We start from the raw sequence: 20,056 nt of genomic DNA, 5'->3' as shown, positions 1-20,056 counted from the left end.
GTCTTTTCCTTTTTAATTAGTGTCCTTGGTATCTTGATTAATCTTTCTCTATTTGAGGAGAGAGAATATATTATCTTCTAAAAACCTTATAGTTTTGCCTTCCATAGACTTTTTAAATCACAATTTTTTTCAAAATAAAAGGAATAAATTCAATTAACAATTAAAAAATGAAGCAAAGCCATTTTCTAGATTCTTCATTCCTGTGTGCCACACCTTCCCCATCTGTTTGCTTTTATTTATTTATTTTCAGGTTAGTATGACTGTAGACTATTTACTGTTTTTAAAAAAAGACTTTTCTTCCTCCTAAAGTACATCCTTTAGTGAAGGTCTGCATGTGGTGAACTCTCTGAAGCCACTGTATTTCTGAAAACGTCTTTTTTGGGGGGGTTCTTAATTTGAAAATAGTTTGGTCAGGCATACAGTTATGGGCTGATAGTTATTTTCTCTCAATACTTTGAAAATACTATTCTGTAGTCTTCTCCACATGCTCTGTCTTTCAAAGTAATCTGTCTTCTCTGTCAGGTAGCTTTTGGGATTGAGTCTTGATTGTCTTCAGTTCCACTCTGCTGTATCTAGGTTTCAATCTGTACTTATTTATTATGTTCAGTATTTTGGGTTATTGTGGAAAATGAACTGCACATCTGATTTAAAAACAAGAACTGCAGTGTAGGAAGGAAGGAGGGGAGAGCTCACCACACTGCAGATCTGAACACATCCACCTCACAGATGTTCTTTGTACATGGTCTTTGTAGCCTGAGAACATCCTCTTCCCCCTCACTCCACAGGCGCCTGTGACTAGCAGGGAAGCAGGGGCCTGGTGCTGCACAGGTAAGGGACAGGAGACCTCATGAGGCCTGGTATGGGAGGGAAAGATAGACTCTGTTGTCGAGACACTTCAAAAGGCTATTTGAAAGGGGTCTTAGTGATTACCCAGGAAAACCTTTAGGGTCTATGATATTGGGAGAACTTTCCTTTCTCCAACTACTGGCGTGTAGTACCACCTTATACTGAGGGACTTATTTCTTCCCCCTCCTCTATGGACATACCATCTACACACTTACATCTGTATATTCGTAGATACGCTTTTCCTGAGATTATGACCACTCGTCTTCATTAGCAGAGCTCTTCCAGGGAGATGGACATGGTGAGCACCTGGACAAGTCCTTCTTAAATTAAATTTCCTTTTATTGCACTTCCATTGCCTGATTACACAATCTTTATATATCTAGCACATTCAACGTATCAATATGGCAAACCTGATATTCTCTTAGATGTTTTAGTGCTGTTCATAAATTTAGAAAGATTTCAATTTAAAAGTACTCATTTCAAATTAGAGTTCCCTAAAACAGCCATATTTTCTACTATATTTAAAGAATATACAATACCAAATATGAATAGATTCCTTATTAATCCAAAAATATAAATCTATTGTTTTGCCTCTTCCAAGCTTTTCTATTCTTAACTCAAGTTTTCTTGGATTAGGACATGGATGCTCTTTAAGAAAACAGATAGTCCCAGTTAACTGAGATCATATACCATTGTAGATTTTTGGTGTTTTTTTCCTGGGAGTCTTTACTTAGACAGTGAATCTTACTTATTGTCATTCTGTAATCTCAAAGGGTGTGATCACTTAGTTCCTTCTCTGGATTCCAGTTAAAACATTACTTACTTCTGCTTGCTCACAGAAGTCTGCAGTTCCCATACAGGCTGATAAATTCTCAGGATAGATTTAACTTTTACAATCTTTGGGCCTAATAAAACCTTGTACTGTGTCATATTTTTAGGACCATCCAATTCTTAAGGAGCCTTAAAACCAGATCCAAGTCAGTTTTGGTTACCTCCTGTGGCTTTCTCTGCTTTGGAATCACAGCTTACAAGGTCTTTGTATTGATACTCCCTTCTGTTGGAACCATCCTTCTAAAGGAAGTATTTACAATATACCATCTTCGTCAATACAATAAATCAATCAATATACAAACAACAAAATCACAAGACTCAACAGTAACATATTTTATCCTACATTCTTTTAGAATACTGAAATTTTTATTTTATTTAAGATCATCATGGACACATGGTTTTTCATAAATTTGATGTATTTCAATTTGACACTCAAATTGTCCTAATTTGGCTAGTGGGAGCACTTTGGGATTGTTTCCCGTATCCTTTTAACTGGTCCTATTTTTCTTTGAAGCTTCCCTTCTTTCTGGCACAAGATGTCCCAACTTATAAGGTATCTCTCTTACCACTTGAATCAGCCCATTCTCCAAGGATCTCTCCTTTTAATGGGAAAAGTAGCGCACATTCCAGGATCTGAGCACGAGGGTACATTTTGGGGTAATGTTACCCTGAGGCCATCTCAGTGAATAGAGCTAGAAAAGATAATTATTTTTCTCTTAAAGACATGAGTTCAAATTAATATTTCCAATAGTTTAACTCTAAGGTGTTCTAACAAATTCTTTTGATGCTCCAATTTTATCTACTTTTCTCTTTATTTTGATTTACAAGTGTAATTATTTTTTGCTTGATTTGACACTATAATTGTTCCAAAACAACAATATGATATTAATATGAACATGAATGCTGCTGAACAGAGATGGAGATTTTCTATAAAGTTCCTTTGGTTTTCAGAAAGTATTTCAATAAAGACGTGTAATAATTCATGTCTCAATCAGTGTGGCTCTTCAAATATTTATCTGATGGAGAGTTTGGTTCTATTGTTTCATTTTGCTTTTAAGTTGAGAGAACTGCCATTCTAATAGTTGATTGTTTTAAGTTCTTAGCAACCAGTTCCCAACTACCTCCCCACCCCTGCCCTGCTACTCCCCTGCCCCCCCCCATATGGAATTCCTGGAGGATGGCCCATCTTGCCATTTCACTTTTAAATCAGTCCACTCTGTCTACAGTATTCTGTATAAGTTTCATTTCATCACCATCCTGTTCATCTGCTTTCACTTAAAACCTAGTTATGAGTCATATATGTGATCTCTAGACAAACACATTTCTGCCTCCTATTATTTAATTTCTGATAGAACCTACACATTTTTACACAGTTGGTAAGTACATTTTAACACTACTCAATTATGTCTTAACCTTAAAACTTTTAAATTTATTTTGCTCCATTCTCTGAACAAATGTTACCTATAACATTTAAAAGATCTTATAAGATCTTCTTTAAAAATATATGTAACATTTCTCTACTAATTTAATATCATATTACATATTGTTATACCAAGACTTACAGGGAATAAATTTCAATGATTCTTCCAATTAGCATTATCTTGACCCAGTACCAGTAGATGTGTTTATTTTTACTGCAGGGAAATTAGGGAGATAGCCATTATTTTGGAATTCCCATATAACTAGGAAATATTAATTACACATAAATATAAAACTTCTAAGAGCAATAAATATTAGAAAAATAACCAGTATATAAAAATAAGATACAATTAAATAATAAATGTCTCAGCTTCATTATATAAAGAATCATTTATGGAAATTTAAGGGGCATTTAATACAGAATTTTCCTATTTGGAATAAATGTTTTTAAAAATTGAGATTCCCAAATTAATCTTTTACCAAGGGTAGTGGTGATGGTGATTGGTTTATCCATAACTTTATAGAGCCTGGGCATTTGTTAATTGGTAAGATTTATTTTTATTATAATTTTTTATAATTTTTAAAATGGAAACATATTGATTATACATATTTGTGGGTTTGGCAAGATTCAAAATGATGATTTTTTTCTTCCTTTAAGGCCCTGATCACAGCCCAAGCCTCTAATCTAGTCTTTACACTGTGGCTTGTGTATACCAGTCCAAAATTAAATTCTCATTTTGAGTTTAAACCAATAATAAAAAGGATTGTTTAAAACAGTTTAATTCATTTAACTTTCAACTGCATATGCAAATATTCACATGGCCACTTTCTGGCTAATAAGCATACATACCATAGACAATCAAATATTCAAATAAAAGCTCTTCACACTGTATAGTTTTTACCAACAAAACCTCATGATTTCAATTAAATATCTATTTAAATTATTTTTTCAGAGGGCACTTTTTCAAACAGATGGTCATTCTTGAGATCTTGGGATTTCTGAATATCATTTTAAATTCACAAACTTACTGCATGTTTTTAGCACTCTAGCACTGTTGCAAAGGAAGTGGATTCTTTTTATAAAACAGAGACTATGTCCTTTAACTGCTAAAATTGATGTTTACAGTTACAGATTTTAGCATCAACTCAATGCTTTCTATTAGACTGGGATTCTTTATTTCAAAAACACACTATCCTTCTCAGCTCTGGCCATCTGACTGATGAGTTCTGAATGCTCTCCAAGTTCAGACAGTTGCTGGGATAATGTCAGTACAGGTATGAGGCTTCCCCCGGGTATGAGTTGTCATCTGTTTACTGGGGAGTAGACAGCTTCTTCTGGCGCAGTGACATTCTTTTGGTTAATACTCTGTTCTGCCTTGTCCCCAAACCATGATTTCCAGGGCATGCCTTCCTAAGGGCAGGAGACTAGAGGCTTTTTGAGTCTGTGGAGGCTTTTCTCATAGAAAGCCAGTTACTTGGATGGGTTACTGAGGTGATCTTCAGTAGCTGGTGGTGTGCTCTCCTTCCTTTCTGTGGTGGTGTTCTTATAAGTGACAGTCTTGCTTTTACATTTCTAGTCTGTGGTCTTATTTTCCACAACAGTTTGGAAATGTCTTGTTAGAGACTAGAGCAACCCAGGTGGAGGGAATGACAGAGGTGGACTTTAGCAGTGCTTCTCAAATACTACTGTGTTTGTGAATCACCTGGGGATTCTATTAAAATGCAGATGCTGATTTCGTGAGGGGTGAGGCCCAGCATTCTGCATTTCTAGTGAGCTCCCAGGTGATGCCAATGCTGCTGGTCTAAGTACCACACCTTGAGTAGTGAGGGACTATGGGATAAAAATCAGGTATGTACATGGTAAGATCCCCTGATGTATTATTTTTGCATCCTTCCTCTACTCTTTTGCCATCTGGGAATGATGAAGCTAAACTCCATCTTGATTCTTTGAAAAATGAAATGAAATCATTTTAGGTAGGGATCATAAACAGAGCCTGTTCAGTGACTGTTTAATTTCTCTTATTCCCCCCTTATATCTTCCTTCCTTTATTCCTTCCCCAGGTGTGAATGATAGTGCTCCTCAATGCAGGGGTTGGGGAGGGAGCCACATCCCCCTCTCAGTTCATGTTGAACTATGGTGGTACCCATTCTTTATGACCTAGAATTGATATATAAGATTGATCCCAAAATGTAATTTTCCCATGATGCATTCTGAGACCATGACATCTTGAAACACCTAACGGTAAACTTGGAAAGTTCCCATCAGCCAGATGGAGTTGTGGTGTCTGTAGTAAGGTGAGGTTGCTAAACCCTTAACTTGAAAAAACTGTAGATCCTGGTGACCTTCATGTAGCAGAGATGACCTCTCCATACCTTGGGAAGGTGGGAGTGTGAGGAAAGTGGTCATTATAGCCATAATTCTGCAAACTTCAAGAAGGCTATCTTAAAGTTTAAGTGTTGTTTAGGATTTATCACTTTAAGCTCTTTTCATTTTCATTTTCACTTAAAAAAATTGATTATACTTATTCATGGGGCAAGAGCTGTTAGCACCTGTGCCCAAGTTGTGGTGAGCAAATCAATGCTATCAGCATGCCCACTACCTCAAGTTGCAATTATTCCCCATGATCCCCAATCTCTCCCTAATGCTTCTCTCCCGCCCCGTCCTGGCAGCCCTACGTCTGTTCTCTCCCTCTGCAAGTCCAACACAACACTGTAGTTTTTCTTTCCTTCCTTCTTTCTCTCTTAGCCCCTGCTTATGAGTGAGGACATGTGGTATTTTTCCCCTGTGCCAAGTTTATTTAACTTAACATAATTTTCTCCAAGCTCATCCATGTTGCTGCAAATGGCAGAATTTCATTTTTATGGCTGAGTAGTATTCCATACTTTTCATTTTCTAATTCCCTGTGTTATCATGAAGGGGTTGAGTCCCTGCTTAAAGGGCACTTGCTCATTTCTTTCTCCAGTGACACAATTTTAGGTCTTGTTACTATGCAGGAACCCACTTCCCAGCTGCCACTGTCCCATACAGAATTGCAGGATAAGGCTTCAATTGCAGAAGACTTACTGTCTTCTATTTCTGTATCAGTAATGCTTATCTTATTTTTGAGCCCAGTTTTTTTTTTTTTTTTTGACTCTTTCTCTTTAAATCTATTGTTGCTATATGCAATGGGGAAAATTTACTCTGTCATGACCAGAAGTCTGAGGATCTGAGACTAGGTATTCTATACTGCTATTTTAAAGCAGATGAATAAATGGTCAGGATCCTTAAAAAAAATCTATCCTGGGAAGCAACTCGGTAAAATTCTTTGCTAAGTTTCATAGTTGTTGAAGACACTGTTTTTTATATACTGTCTTTTAAAGAAATGAGGTTCCACGGGAGAAACCTCTGTCAGTGTCAGGGATAATTAGGCTTCTCTTGGGACACTGTGTTTTCTTTTTTCCACTGGTCCTTAAGGGTGCTCACAGGGTGACCCACATGTATCAAGAACACCATATGTACCTTTTTGGCTCAGCTTTTTTAGAGGCAGCCTTTTTGGGGCTGATGTCCCGATGTCTTCAACTTCTGTTTTCTGCCCTTATTAAAAAATTACTGCACTGTGTGAACTTATGTAATTTACCTTAAAATCGTTTTTTGCACGAAGGCCTAGTATACTCTAATAAAAGCGGCCTCGCCTTATTTTCCCAGAGGACTGGGTAGTGGCTGTGTTAGCACTCTTTGACCTCGGTAATGGTGCTGGTTAACAAACGTTGGCTGTTGACTTTGTAACATATGCACGGCCGTTCCTCAATCTACCTTCCTCCTCCCAAGGAAGGGAGGCTAGCCTGGGCAGCCGCGAGACCTACTCCCCCAAGCTCAACAAACCCACATACCCCCCTCCCCAGGGCATTTCCCTTCTCCCTCCATCATCCTCTTCCCCAGCCCCAGCGCCATCCCCCTATCCCCCCACCCACGTGCAGTCTCTCTCAGTCCCCTCCATTTCCCTGTCCCTGGCGCGGCCTCCCCAAGCCCACCCTCTACCACCAGTGCAGTCTCCACCACCTTCTCAGGTCCCTCTCCTGCTGCAGCCTCAGCCTCCCCGGATTCCCCCAGCATACCCCCAGCCTCTGTGCAGCCTCTAGCCCCCACCCCCTTGGTGCAGCCTCTCTTCCTGCACATCACAGAGCCCTGCCTGGCCTCTCCCACTCCCAGATCTCCCTCTTGCTGCAGCCTTTCTTCACCCCCACCATCCTCCCCATCCCTGGAGTCCCCTACCCCTACAGACCCCCTTCCCTGGGCAGCCTCCCTTCATCTCTCGCTCTCTCTCTCTCACACTCACACACACACACACACCCCGCCTCCCCCCCTCCATCTCACTCACACACACACACACTCGGAGGTACACACCCCCGCCAGGAGGCCCCCCTCTCTCCATCTGACACACACACACACACACACACACACCCCGCCCCCCTCTCCATCTCACACACACACACCCCGCCTCCCCCCTCCATCTCACTCACACACACACGCACACACACACACCCCGCCTCCCCCCCATCTCACTCTCGCGCGCGCGCACACACGGAGGTACACATCCCCGCCGGGCGGCCCCCCTCTCTCCATCTGACACACACACACACACACACACACCCCGCCTCCCCCCTCCATCTCACTCACTCACTCACACACACACACACACACACACACACACCGCGCCTCCCCCCTCCATCTCACACACACACACACACACACACACACACACACACACCGCGCCTCCCCCCTCCATCTCACACACACACACACACACACACACACACACACACACACCCCGCCTCCCCCCTCCATCTCACTCACTCACTCACACACACACACACACACACACACACCCCCCGCCCCCCTCTCCATCTCACACACACACACACACACACCGCCTCCCCCCTCCATCTCACTCACACACACGTACACACGCACACCCCGCCCCCCCTCCATCTCACTCACACACACACATGCACACACACACCCCACACCCCTCTCTCCATCACACACACCCTGCCTCCATCTCACACACACGCACACACACACACCCGCCTCCCCCCCTCCATCTCACTCACACACACACACGCACGCACACACACACGGAGGTACACACCCCCACCAGGCGGCCCCCCTCTCTCCATCTGACACCCTCCCCCGCCCCCCTCTCCATCTCACACACACACACACACACACACACACACGGAGGTACACACCCCTGCCGGGCGGCCCCCCTCTCTCCATCTGACACACACACACACACACACACCGCCCCCCTCTCCATCTGACACACACACACACACCCTGCCTCCCCCTCCATCTCACTCACACACACACACACCGCCTCCCCCCTCCATCTCACTCGCACACACACACGGAGTTACACAGCCCCGCCGGGCGGCCCCCTCGCTCCATCTGACACACACACACACACACCCCCCGCCCCCCTCTCCATCTCTCACACACACCCCCCCTACCTCCCCCCTCCATCTCACACACACACACACACACACACGCACACACACGGAGGTACACACCCCCGCCGGGCGGCCACCCTTTCTCCATCTAACACACACACACACACACACACACACACACACACACACACACACACACACACACACACACGGAGGCACACCCCCCCCGCCGGGCGGCCCCCTCTCTCCATCTCACACACACGCAGGCACACGCCCCCTGCAGCCTCCCGGGCGGGGCGGGGCGGCGCGTCTCTTCCGGCCGGCGGGCTGGCGGGCGGGGCTGCGCTCGGGGCGAGCAAGCCGGGCCGGACGGCCGCCGGCGCCGGCCATGCTCATCACGCTGTGTTACCTGTACCTGTGGGCGCGCTGGGGGCGCCGGCCGGCCGCGCTCGTGCGCACCACGGTGCGGCGGCTGCGCGCCTCGCGCTGCTCCTTCACCTTCTGCAGCGCCGAGGCGCAGCCCGCCGGCGCCCGCGTGTGTCTGAGCCGCGGCGGCCGCGTCTTCTGCGTCGGCGAGAGCCAGGTGCGCGGGCGCGGCGCGGGCGCGGGCTGGCGGGGGCGCGCGGCCTCGGGACCGCCGCGAGCCGGAAGCGCCGCCGGGTCCGCGCTCCGGCCTGCGCGCGGCCTGAGACCGGGCTCCGGGATCGGGCGTGTGGAACTCAGGCTGGGGACCCGGCCGCCTCCTGGGCGTAGGCGCGCGGCTCTGGATGTTCCGTCTAGGCGTGCACCTGGGCGTCCGCGAGTTGAGGACTCGCACCTGGACGCCAAGGGCAGCGCCCACCTAGAGTCATGCCCCTGACCAACATCCTCTCCTACATGGTGGGCCGGCGTTCGCTTGAACCTGAACCTGGAAAGAAAGCTCAGTTCTCAGCTTTCTGTCAGACACACACTGCCCTTACCCCCTCTCCGTCTTCTGCAGTTGCGTCGTTTACCGAGTAGGGCACCCCACTGATTGTCTTTGCATTTTAAAAATTTTGGTTGACACTCGGTCTTTATTTTTTGTTCCGATACTTAGGATAGTGGCTACATGTTCAGCTGGCTCTGTCTCCTACAGTGTGGCTGGGGCCGGTGGTTTAATCTCTGTAAAAACTCTGCTCCCTTTCTGTAAAAGGGAACAGTAGTTCTTTGCATTCATCTGTTTTTGGAAATGGACTTGACTTCACAGTGCAGGTCTGCGCAAATTTTCATGGACATCACTAACGTTTTCATTAACATTTAAAAGTTTTTGCTTATAATCGGTTTCTTGCCCTTTTCCTTCTGGAAAGTTGTCTCACTTTTAGCATTAAAATGAGTTTTTCTACACAGTAGGAATTCGAATCTTATCTCAGGTTTGAACGTTTTATTAAGGCTGTGCTTAGATATGGGATGAAATGGTGCTACTAGGAAATAAAAAAAATGCCCTCTCTTGTTAGTACTATAACATAGTGAATATGAGTGACTCTTTTTCTCAGTTCTCCCAAGGCAGGTACATAACTAGTACCACCTAGACCACTCATTCATTATATACAGTGGACTCCTTAAAACACGAGGGCTTAATTCTCATAGAAACCTGATTGAGGAAGGTAACTTAAAAAGAGGAAAAATAGAGGAGTGGGTTTTTCTGTTGTAGTGGTTTCCAAACTGGATTAATTTATTTAAAAAATGAACTTTAGGGTTTACATGAGGGTCTAAATTTTGTACATACAAAAGCATCGAGATGTAAGTGTCTAATTTTCTTGGACAGTTTTACTTCTGAACGTTTCTATGACTTTATTGGTCTTCTGTTAATTGCACTAGCTATAACTAATAGTTTTTCGGCCCTAGCCTACCTTTCCAGCCCTGAGTAGGGGTGTCCTAGCGCTTTAAGGGATTCTGTAACTCTTTGCACTGTTAGCTTTGACTCACCCTAGAGCTTTGCTTGGCTATTGCTGTGTTAGATTCCCAGTTCTGCAGACTAGGTAAGATCGCCCTGCCCTGTGTCCTCAAAGACTTTAAGTCACAGTTCATATTTCTAGTTTTTCTTTTTCTCACTAGAGACTGGGTCTGTTTAGCTTAGTGGCTTGACCTGAAATAGTCACTCAATATTTCAGTGAATATTTAATAGTTGTTGGTTCGAGGTTTGATATTTAAGGCCTACAGCTGGAAGACTTGAACATTTATTTGTTATTATCTACTGTTATTTTAAGATTTAAAATATCGCCTGGCTGATGATTTTGTTTGGTGGACACCTTATTGTCAAGTCTACCTGCGCTGAAATACCTGCATAACTGAACTTCATGCCCTAGTTGTCCCTGTATTTTAATCAATTAAAATCAGATGCATAAACACGGAATGTGTATGTTTATGTAATTGAAAGTCCTAGAATAAATTCTGAAGTATCACCAAAGATAGTTTATACAAACTGGAAATTTTAAGCTTTTTGTCTGTTTAATATACACGTTCTATGTTTGGATAAAGTGGACAGTCTTTTTGTTTTTAACTACTATATTGATAATTATGTGTATCTGTGGAAGGGCGTTTTTCCTCCCCCAAATTTTCATTCATTAATTAGGAAAACAAGTGTTTATTAAGCATCACTTTGTAACGTGTGCCACGTTACTAAGCAAGGGCAGATTGGAACTGATAAGCAACAATGTAGGGCCTGACCCAAATGCCTTTTTTTGGGGGGTGATGGTGAAGGCTTCCTCCCCTGCAACCTTAGATTTCAGCTTTTTCTGCTCTGGGTGTGCCTTGTTTACTTGCATACTTCTCAGATCTCAGGGAGAGGAGCAGTGTTTACTACCCTATAAGTAAGGGAGGTATAAAGAAAAACTGCCTGTGCTCCATTCTGTGGTGGCTGGAGGGACTGAAGGAAGAGCTCTGAAGTCTTCTGTTAGTAACGGCCTTCTGTAGACAGGCGTGTACTTCCAGACCTTCAAATTAAATGTGCTTCCAAGTTGTGATTTGAAAGCTCCTATGTGTGGAACAATAAGGAAAGTGGAGAGGGATAAGCCCAGTTTCAGAATTAGTTGCTTAAAAACAAATATCCAGCAATGTTAAAGCTGTCATGAACCATAGAGGGGCTTTTGCAGCTGTTTAAATAGTCATGGTTAAGAAACACAGGGTTAATGTGAACTGTAGAAGAGCATCAGATAAACTTATTTAGACCTTACCTGGAATTACAGAGGCGAGGTTGGGATGCTGAGATAAGTGATGTGGTTTGAAGAGACATTTGAGTCCTTTTTATGTTTCTTTCCCTTTATACAGTCCGTTGATGACTTGAACAAATGGGCCCTATTTCTTGTTTCTCCTCTTATATTTGAAGCAGAACACATAGCATTTGTGACAGAGAGCATTTGGGTACAAAGTGAGAATTTGCAGAGACCATCTCCCTCTTCAGAAACAGTGAGTAATGTGTTTTTCACACTTGTGTACTGTAAAGAAAATGTGTCTTAATCAAAATGAAATTTGTTTTTTAAGAGTGGTCTTTCCTGGCCTTTGTGGTTTCCTTTCTTTTTAGATGTTTTGGGTTAAATAAAATATATTAGTAAAATTACTTTCACTTTTTTTTTCTTGTTTAATGTGGCTGTTAGAAAATTTAAAACTGTGCATGGCTTGTATTTGTGGCTCGCGTTATATTTTTATTGGACAGAACTGCCTGCTGTTCTCTTCCAGGTCCTCTGGTCCATGTCTACAACTTCTGGCTTCCCAAATCAGCCTGCTAGCTTACATGGCCACCTACTTCCTAGACATCTTGCCCTGAGTATTTTGAGAACACTTCAAACTCAGTAACGTGTCTAAAACGAGTTATTTCTATTCTTCTGTTTTTTTAAAAAAAGGAAATTCCAGATTAACACCCAACCTGCTCTTTCTCTTACCTGCTCCTTACTTCCATTAGTTACAAGTTCTCCTAGTACCACCACCCCCATGTTTCAGCTTTACACTTTCACTTCCATTCCCCCTCAGTTCAGTCTCATCTTCACTGGCTTTTGTCTCAACTGTGAAAATATCATCCTATCTTGTTTCTCTTTCTTGGGTTTCCTCTCAATGGCCAGAATTATCATTCTGATCACAAATCCAGTTGGAACACTCTCTTGCGTAAGCTTTTGGTGGGTGCCCTCCCACCAGATGTGTCTATGCCCTTAGTCTCATGGAAGTCCTACCCTAACCTGGCCTTGTAGGCTCCGCTGTCTGTGGAGGGTTGTTCTTACTTTTCTACCCTCACTCACCCACTGTGTGTTCCTTGCCTGCCATGTAGATAATCCAGTAGGGATCTCGCTGATGATAGCCATATTTAGTGAGTTCCTCTTTCATGAACATTGTCTTTAAGATGCTGTGTTGGGATGAGAAAAGGGGAAAGAAGAGGAATAAAACAATACATATCTGACTAGAGTTTAAAATAGACCAAAATAAGAGCTATGACATAGGTGAAGATAGTAAAGGAGAGCAAGAGATTGTTTGTGGTTGGGTTTCAAAAGGGGTGGAGGATTTGGCGGGCGGGCCTGAGAGCAGGCCAGTGTGCTGACACTGTGTTCTCTCCCAAAGGTCCATAATGTTTTATTTAACCATATATACACTAAGATAATAATAATGCCACTTGCTGAGCCCCTGATAGACATTTCACATACATTATGCCTAATGCTTATAACTCTGCATGTTATTATTATTGTCATTTTAAAGATAAGAAAACTGAGGTTATAAGATTAAATGACATGCCTGAAGCTACCACCTATTAAGTGATAGACAAGGTTTTAACCAATGTCCTTACCCTTTCTAGTAGCCAGATAAACAAATTAATGGTTAAGGAGATCTAGGGCGTTGAGATTCAAAAATAGTAAAGCTTTTGTTAACCCAAGTCCAATCAAGCAGTACTTGCAGTTGGTCTCCTGTCTTTGGTAGAAAGAGACCAACTGTTGATGTGAAGTTTTTGGGGGATATCAGAAGTAATTTTTGTTGCAGAAAAGACTATTCATAAACTTTATTTTTGTTTTAAAAATAATTTCTATTTTATAAAAATTACAAGTTAAATGATTAATTAGTTTGAATTACATGAAATTGCTGATATTTGGCCTTTTTTGACCTAGGAATGTTCCATTTCATATGGTAACCTATTCTTCTTTGGGCTTTTCAATCCAGTTGCCATTCTTACAAGTTTAGAAAAATTTGTGATCTCTTTTAAAGGGATTTTTTGAGTGATATTTATCCTATTTATAAACTCAAATATCTTATTTTATTTTTGGATTCTAGGTACACAGAATTGGATTAGTCATACTCCTTGTTTGTGGAGGATACCAACATTAATAAAGCAAATGTATTTCACAGGGCCTAATTTACAGTATAGTGGGGCAACAGCCCTGTAGTTTTAGGAATCGCCTAACTTTTTAGAATTGCACATAGAAATGCTAAGCTTGGGAAAAACAGAAAACTTTCCCAGGACTAAAGTCTCTGTGTTAGATAAAAAAAAATTGTAACACAGCAAAAATGCTTGCTCTAAGGGCAGTCGTCCTTGGTGCAGCTAAACCTAATGATGGGAAAGTATGTGAGCTAAAAACTTCAAGGTTGTTGGTTGGGGGATGTTCTACATCTCACCTCTGGCTGTTTCTTTGAATTTCTTGGGGAACTAAGTGTTGCCATGACAATTATATCATTGTTCTTTTTGTAACCACCCGTGTTCCTTTTCTGTAACTTTCTTGCCTTGCGTGGACAATAAAAACGGGGAGAAAACCTGATTCAGGTTTATTCCTAGGAATTCTTCTCGCTTGAAGAAATTGTTCCTGGGATTAACCCCTTCTGGGCCTCTCACTGCTCTGGAGAAATGGGCTTTGAGTAATCCTTTGAATCTCTGTCACGCTGGGAGAGGTGACACTTGTGCAAAATGCACTCTCATCATTGGTTTATGTGTGGCCCTCCTTCACTCATGAATTTGAAATACTGTAATAAATACCCATGAATCCACCACTTGATATAGAAACTAGAACATCTACCTATGTGGACCCCCACAGAGTCCATCTACCTGTCTCCACATTGGCCCCCTCCCAGTTTCATTTTAGGTATTTAAGTTGTCTGGATGAATAAACACCACCTTTTTGAACATTTAACATAACTCTTATAAATTATTAAACTTATAAATATGGTAAGCTTGAAGTTTTTTTATACATTCTAATACAGTAGTCCCCCCTTACCTGTAGTTTTGCTATCCATGGTTTCAGTTACACTTGATCAACTATGGTCCGAAAATGTTAGATGGAAAATTCCAGAAATAAACAATTCATAAGTTTTAAATTGCACACCATTCTGAGTAGCATGATGAAATCTTGTGCCATCTGCTCTGTCCTGCCCAGGACGTGAATCACCCCTTTGTCCAGTGTATCCGTGCTGTGGCACCATTGGCCTGTTACTCACTTATTACCCATCTTGGTTATCAGATCGACCATCGTGGTGCCAGTGTCCCAGTGCTTGTGTTCAAGTAACTCTTATTTTACTTAATAACAGCACTAAAGCACAAGATTAGTAATGCTGATATATTGTTATAGTTGTTCTGTTATTAGCTATATTTGTTAATGTTTTCCTGTGCTTAATTTATAAACTAAATTTTGTTATATGTATGTACATACAGGAAAAAACATAGTACTACGTATATGGCTCAGTATTAGCTGTGGTTTCAGACAACCACTGGGGGTCTTGGAACATATCCCCTGAGGATAAGGGGAGACTACTGTGTTATATATAAATTTAGTAAGATTTCAACTTAAAAAGGCCAGAATTTCCAAAATATTAAATTATGTAAAATATCAAATTTGTACAGATTCCTTCTTAACACACAAAAAAGACTGTTGTGCTTTAAATTTCCTAGATCATTACTTAATTGTATATCTTTAAGGGGTGAAAAGGCATACAGCATCTTAAGGAACATAGTTACTATATTTATGTACATCAGGCACAGGCTTAGCTGCTGTAAGAGACCTGGAACTACAGTGGCTCAAACATACTAGAAGTTAATTTCTCTTTCTGGGAGGTGGTTCTGCTCTATAAGTCCATCCAATTTCCTTCTGTCTTGTTGCTCTATCATCTCATCTCTGCCATCCTGTGTGGTTGTTCTCTCTTGGTAGTCTGGCGCCCACCACCCCGGTACTCCGCCACTGTCAGCCCTCAGTCCACATTCTAGCTCCCAGAATGGGGGAAGAAAGAAGGTAGAAGACGACCAGCTTCCTCTTCAAAATTGTGATCCAGAAATTTCTCATGCTGATTCTGCTCCCTTCTGATTGCCCAGAACTTAGTCACATGAGCCCCTTGGTCACATAGCTATAAGGAAAGCTAAGAAGTGTATTCCCTAGCTGGATAGGCATGGATCGGTGAAAGCCTGGAGTTCTGTTACTGAAAGGGAGAAATTATAGTTGTTGGGAGATAATTAGCATCTCTGCCACAGCTGTCATCTCAGTTAACTTACTTTCTGAGGAAGATTTAATTGAGACAATCTTGCTGAATGGCGTTTACTTAATTCTTAATTTTCTGGGGTAGAAAGATGCCTGCCCACCAAGGAAGACTGCCACTATCCAGTTAACTAATTTTACCTATGATCAGAGAGTTCTGTGGGTCTTGCCACCAGGAGCCGGAGACATCCTGGGCCATTCTTTTGATCATGTTGGCTGTTACAGCGAGCTCTGTCTTATAAGCTGGGCTTCAAAACTTAAAAAGGGGTTGATCTCATAGATCGCTGTCTTCTCACCAAGTCTGCAATTCCCACTTAGGTTGATTCTTTGGTGAGATTTTGAATTTTGGAGTGCTCTTATGAATCTTTGCATATATGTTTCATCTAACTCTAAAGTTATTTGAATTTGATAGAGTCCTAAAATATTATATATTCCAGATTATGTGCTAGGGCCGGAGATATGTGTCATATGGAGAAGAAAGGTGCATTCAAGATGATAGTCCCTGTCTTTAAGGAGCTCACAGTGTGGGAGAGCAGAGAGCTAAGTAAATGAGCAATTAAAGTTCAATATGTTAAATGCTATGGAAAGCACGGATGGGGAGTGGTAGGGCACCTGTTAGATAGGGTCAGATCAGGTAGGACTTTCCAAGGCAGGTGAGAGCTGAGTATTAAGGGAAAGTCAGGAGTTAGGTGAAGGAGGAGGAAAGGGCTTCCCAGACAAAATAGCATGTACAAAAGCACAGAGAGCATTTGCATATGGGGCACCACACATGGTTCAGTACAATTGGAGTCTACATTGATCCAAGTTAGGGAGTGGCCTAAGATAAGGCCTGAGGGGAAAGCTGGGGCTGGAGTGTTGTGTGGGAAATTACCGTGATGCAGGGGTAGCTTCTAAGGACATAGCCAGGCAGGCTATCCCAGTGGTCACAGAATAGAGAGGCTCACAGACCCAGTTAAGATGCTCAAATCACGTGGTTTATTACATCAACTCAGAACATGCAGCAAGAAACAAGGAGAGAGATCTGGGGTCTGTTAACACTTAGGATTGGATTCCCATGAGATGGAGGGACCACACACCTGAATAGAGGGCTGTGTGATGTTCATACATCCTGTTTCTCTCTGCCATGTCAGCCTTCGCCATCAGCAGTGTCTTTATAAGGACCAGAGTTGAGGTTAAACAAGGGGCTGGGCAGATGGAAGGAAGCACACACTTGTCTTGTTGAAGAGACTTGGACAGGGATGCCTGTAATGCCTGAGTCTTACCAGTGATCTGCTGAGAAGCAATGCTTTTTATCTGTGTTTCTGGGTAGAATGTACATGGGCTGTCATGGGGCCATAATGGGTGGCTGATTTAAGGATGATATCACTGTAGATCTGCAGGTGGCATGATTTGTGTCTTACTAATATTTAAGATTTCCTTGGTCCTTCCATAACTTTTTGTATGGGAGTAATACTCTTTTTTGTTCTGTTCTTTTTATCTGTGTTCAACACACATTTTTATTTATTTAGTCTATCTTTAGCATATCTTACAAGTTTCTTACTATCTATACTTAATATATCTTATGCATTTCATCCATGTGCTTTGTTTTACTTGTTTTCTCTATAGTAGCATTGACTATTTTTAAATATAGTATGGCAAATACACATAATACACAAATCAAAAAGGCTTGTATGCATTAATTTAAAATTTGGACTTTATCCTAGTGACAGTAGGCTAAAACCATTGTTTTTTTTTTTTTTTTTTTAAAGCAGATTGATTAGATTTGTGCTTTAGAAAGATCACAGTTCAGGCAGATTGGAGAATGGATCAGAGGGGAGCAAACCTGGAACAAATCTTAGACCACACGGGACAAGATAATGGCCTTGAAGAGTGTTGGTAGTAGGATTGGTGGCATTGAGACAAATGTCTGAGTTCTTCAGGAGCTGATGGTTTGTGGGTGGATGGCGGATCTTTTGTGGAGATAGGGAATACAGCAGGAAGGGCTAGTGGAGGGGCTGTTGTAAGGAGTACAGTTTCACACATGTATCAGCTTTGCTGAAATAACAGATGACCGCAGAATTCCAGTGACTTCTAACAGCAACTCTTCTTCTTGGTCATGTTCGACATAGGCTTGAAGGGTTGCTGCTGCTCTGTTTCCAGCTCTGACTCTGCTGTGGGCTCTGCTGCATGCATCTTTCTTATGCAGGGGCCCAGGCTGAAGGAACACATCCATTTAGAGACATGTCATTCTCATGCAGAGGGTGAGACAGAGCTGGCAGAAACTTGGTTGCAGGAGGTTGAAGATGTCTTTGAATTCTTTCCTGCTATTGAGAGGTGGAATCTCATTTCCCCCCCATGAATCTGAGCTCATCTTAGTGATTTGTTTGTCCAGTGGGATATGATAGAGTGACATTCTGAGACTTCCCAGGCTAGATCATAAAAAAACTTGCAGCTTCCACCTGGGCTCTTGGAACATTCCCTCTTGGAACCCAGCTTCCATGTTGTGAAGGAAGCTCAAGCTTCCCTGTGGTAAGATCTGCATGAAGAAGAACCTGGGCCCTCAGTGGACAGCCCTCACTGGGCTCCCTGCTGACTGGCAGCTCCAGTTTGTCAGCTCTGTGAGGGCACCATCTTGGAAGATCCTCAGCCCTGGTTGAAACACCCTGGCTGATGCCACATGGAACAGAATTGAGCTATCCCTGCCAGCTCCTTCTCAAATTGAGATTTGTAAGCAAAATAAATGATTAGTTTTAAGCCACTAGATTTTGGGGTGGTATGTTACACAGCAATGACTTGGGATGCCTCTTAAAACTTCTGTTCTTCCTCAGCTTACATTAGTGGGGTCTGGATGTAAAATGGGGAGTGAGTAGTTGTGGATGCTAATACAGGACACCTTAGACAGTGGGCCTCAGTGCTTATGGGACATCTAAAGAACACAAATAATATAAAAAGGTGTGTGACAACAAGGGTATTTCTATTATTTTCTGATTACTCTCGGTTATTCAGAAAATCAGGGTAACTAGACCAGCTTTTTCTCTGAGCGTCCGGTCAGTCATGGTTTTGCAGTTCTGCTTTTAAGTTTCGTCTGGATCAGTTTATCATTTCCACTCTTAGTTGCTGTGGAGTTGTGATAACCTATGCACTATTACTTGGTTTTCCAGTACCCTTCTTTTAAAAGCACTGTAGTGCATATCGTCTTTTTAGGTAATAGAGACTGAAAATGAATTTTGTAGCCCTCCTTTATCCTCTTTCTAGACCTGAAAGGCAGGGAGGATAACTGAAAGTCAAAACTAACCTCTCTTTAGTCTCATGGTTTCAAATTCTTTACATCTCGGGCCGAGCCCGTGGCGCACTCGGGAGAGTGCGGAGCTGGGAGCGCAGCGACGCTCCCGCCGCGGGTTCGGATCCTATATAGGAATGGCCGGTGCACTCACTGGCTGAGTACCCGTCACGAAAAGACAAAAAAAAAAAAAAAAATTCTTTACATCTCTGTGTACACATCCCTCCTCCATCCAATTAATTACTAGAACTTTTAACAACCTAACATGCAGTTAAATGATTTAGAAGAGGAGAAACAAGAGTCAAAAATTAGCAACATCAGTGATCTGACTCTGGGTGAACTCATGGGATGTTGAGATTTCTGTTCCCCGTCAGCTGGAGGACTTCAGCTTGCCGTATGCTGTTCAGAAGGGCCACACATGCTAATTGAACCTGGTGGCTTTCACTCCTGGGTTTGTTCTTGGCATGAGTTTTAAGTTGAACAGAGCAGATACTCATTGCCTGCTGTCCAAAATTGTAATGTCAAGACAAGAGTTTTGGTTATTGAACAGATTTCTGCACACTGCTTATAAGAGGAAATCCCTTTGTTTAGGGCTAACAAGGGCTTCCTTAGCTTTGATCTTTGGGAGTAAGTCTTTTGCTTGACTTCCCCTTTCTTTCTCTACCCCTTTGTTTCCATCTTGAAGTGCAAATTTGAAGGGTTCTGTTTGCTTTTATCCACTGGAAGGCAAATACCCCTGGATGAAGTATCAGTGACAGTGCGGCTTTGCTTTGATCGGAGCACCCAGTGCTGCTTGAAGGAGTTTGCATGGTCTGTGGCTCAT

At 42.5% G+C, this 20,056-nt stretch overlaps 1 protein-coding gene across 4 annotated transcripts in view; it reads left to right on the top strand.

Annotated features, from left to right (window-relative positions):
* The window catches only part of HLCS (holocarboxylase synthetase), a 202,409-nt gene that overhangs the window by 11,919 nt on the left and 170,434 nt on the right, over positions 1-20,056 (top strand). For 3 of the 4 annotated variants that reach the window (XM_063109463.1, XM_063109442.1, XM_063109453.1), the window contains exon 2: positions 11,812-11,949. The exons of the other annotated variant lie outside the window; for it this stretch is intronic. The gene's annotated coding sequence lies outside the window, so the exon portion shown is untranslated. The remainder of the gene's footprint in view (positions 1-11,811; positions 11,950-20,056) is intronic. 4 annotated transcript variants of the gene reach the window in all.

Source organism: Cynocephalus volans, chromosome 1, assembly GCF_027409185.1.
Source record: "Cynocephalus volans isolate mCynVol1 chromosome 1, mCynVol1.pri, whole genome shotgun sequence".
Taxonomy (NCBI): Eukaryota; Metazoa; Chordata; class Mammalia; order Dermoptera; family Cynocephalidae; genus Cynocephalus; species Cynocephalus volans.
Note: the sequence above shows the minus strand (reverse complement) of the source record. Positions and strands in the feature narration are given on the sequence as shown.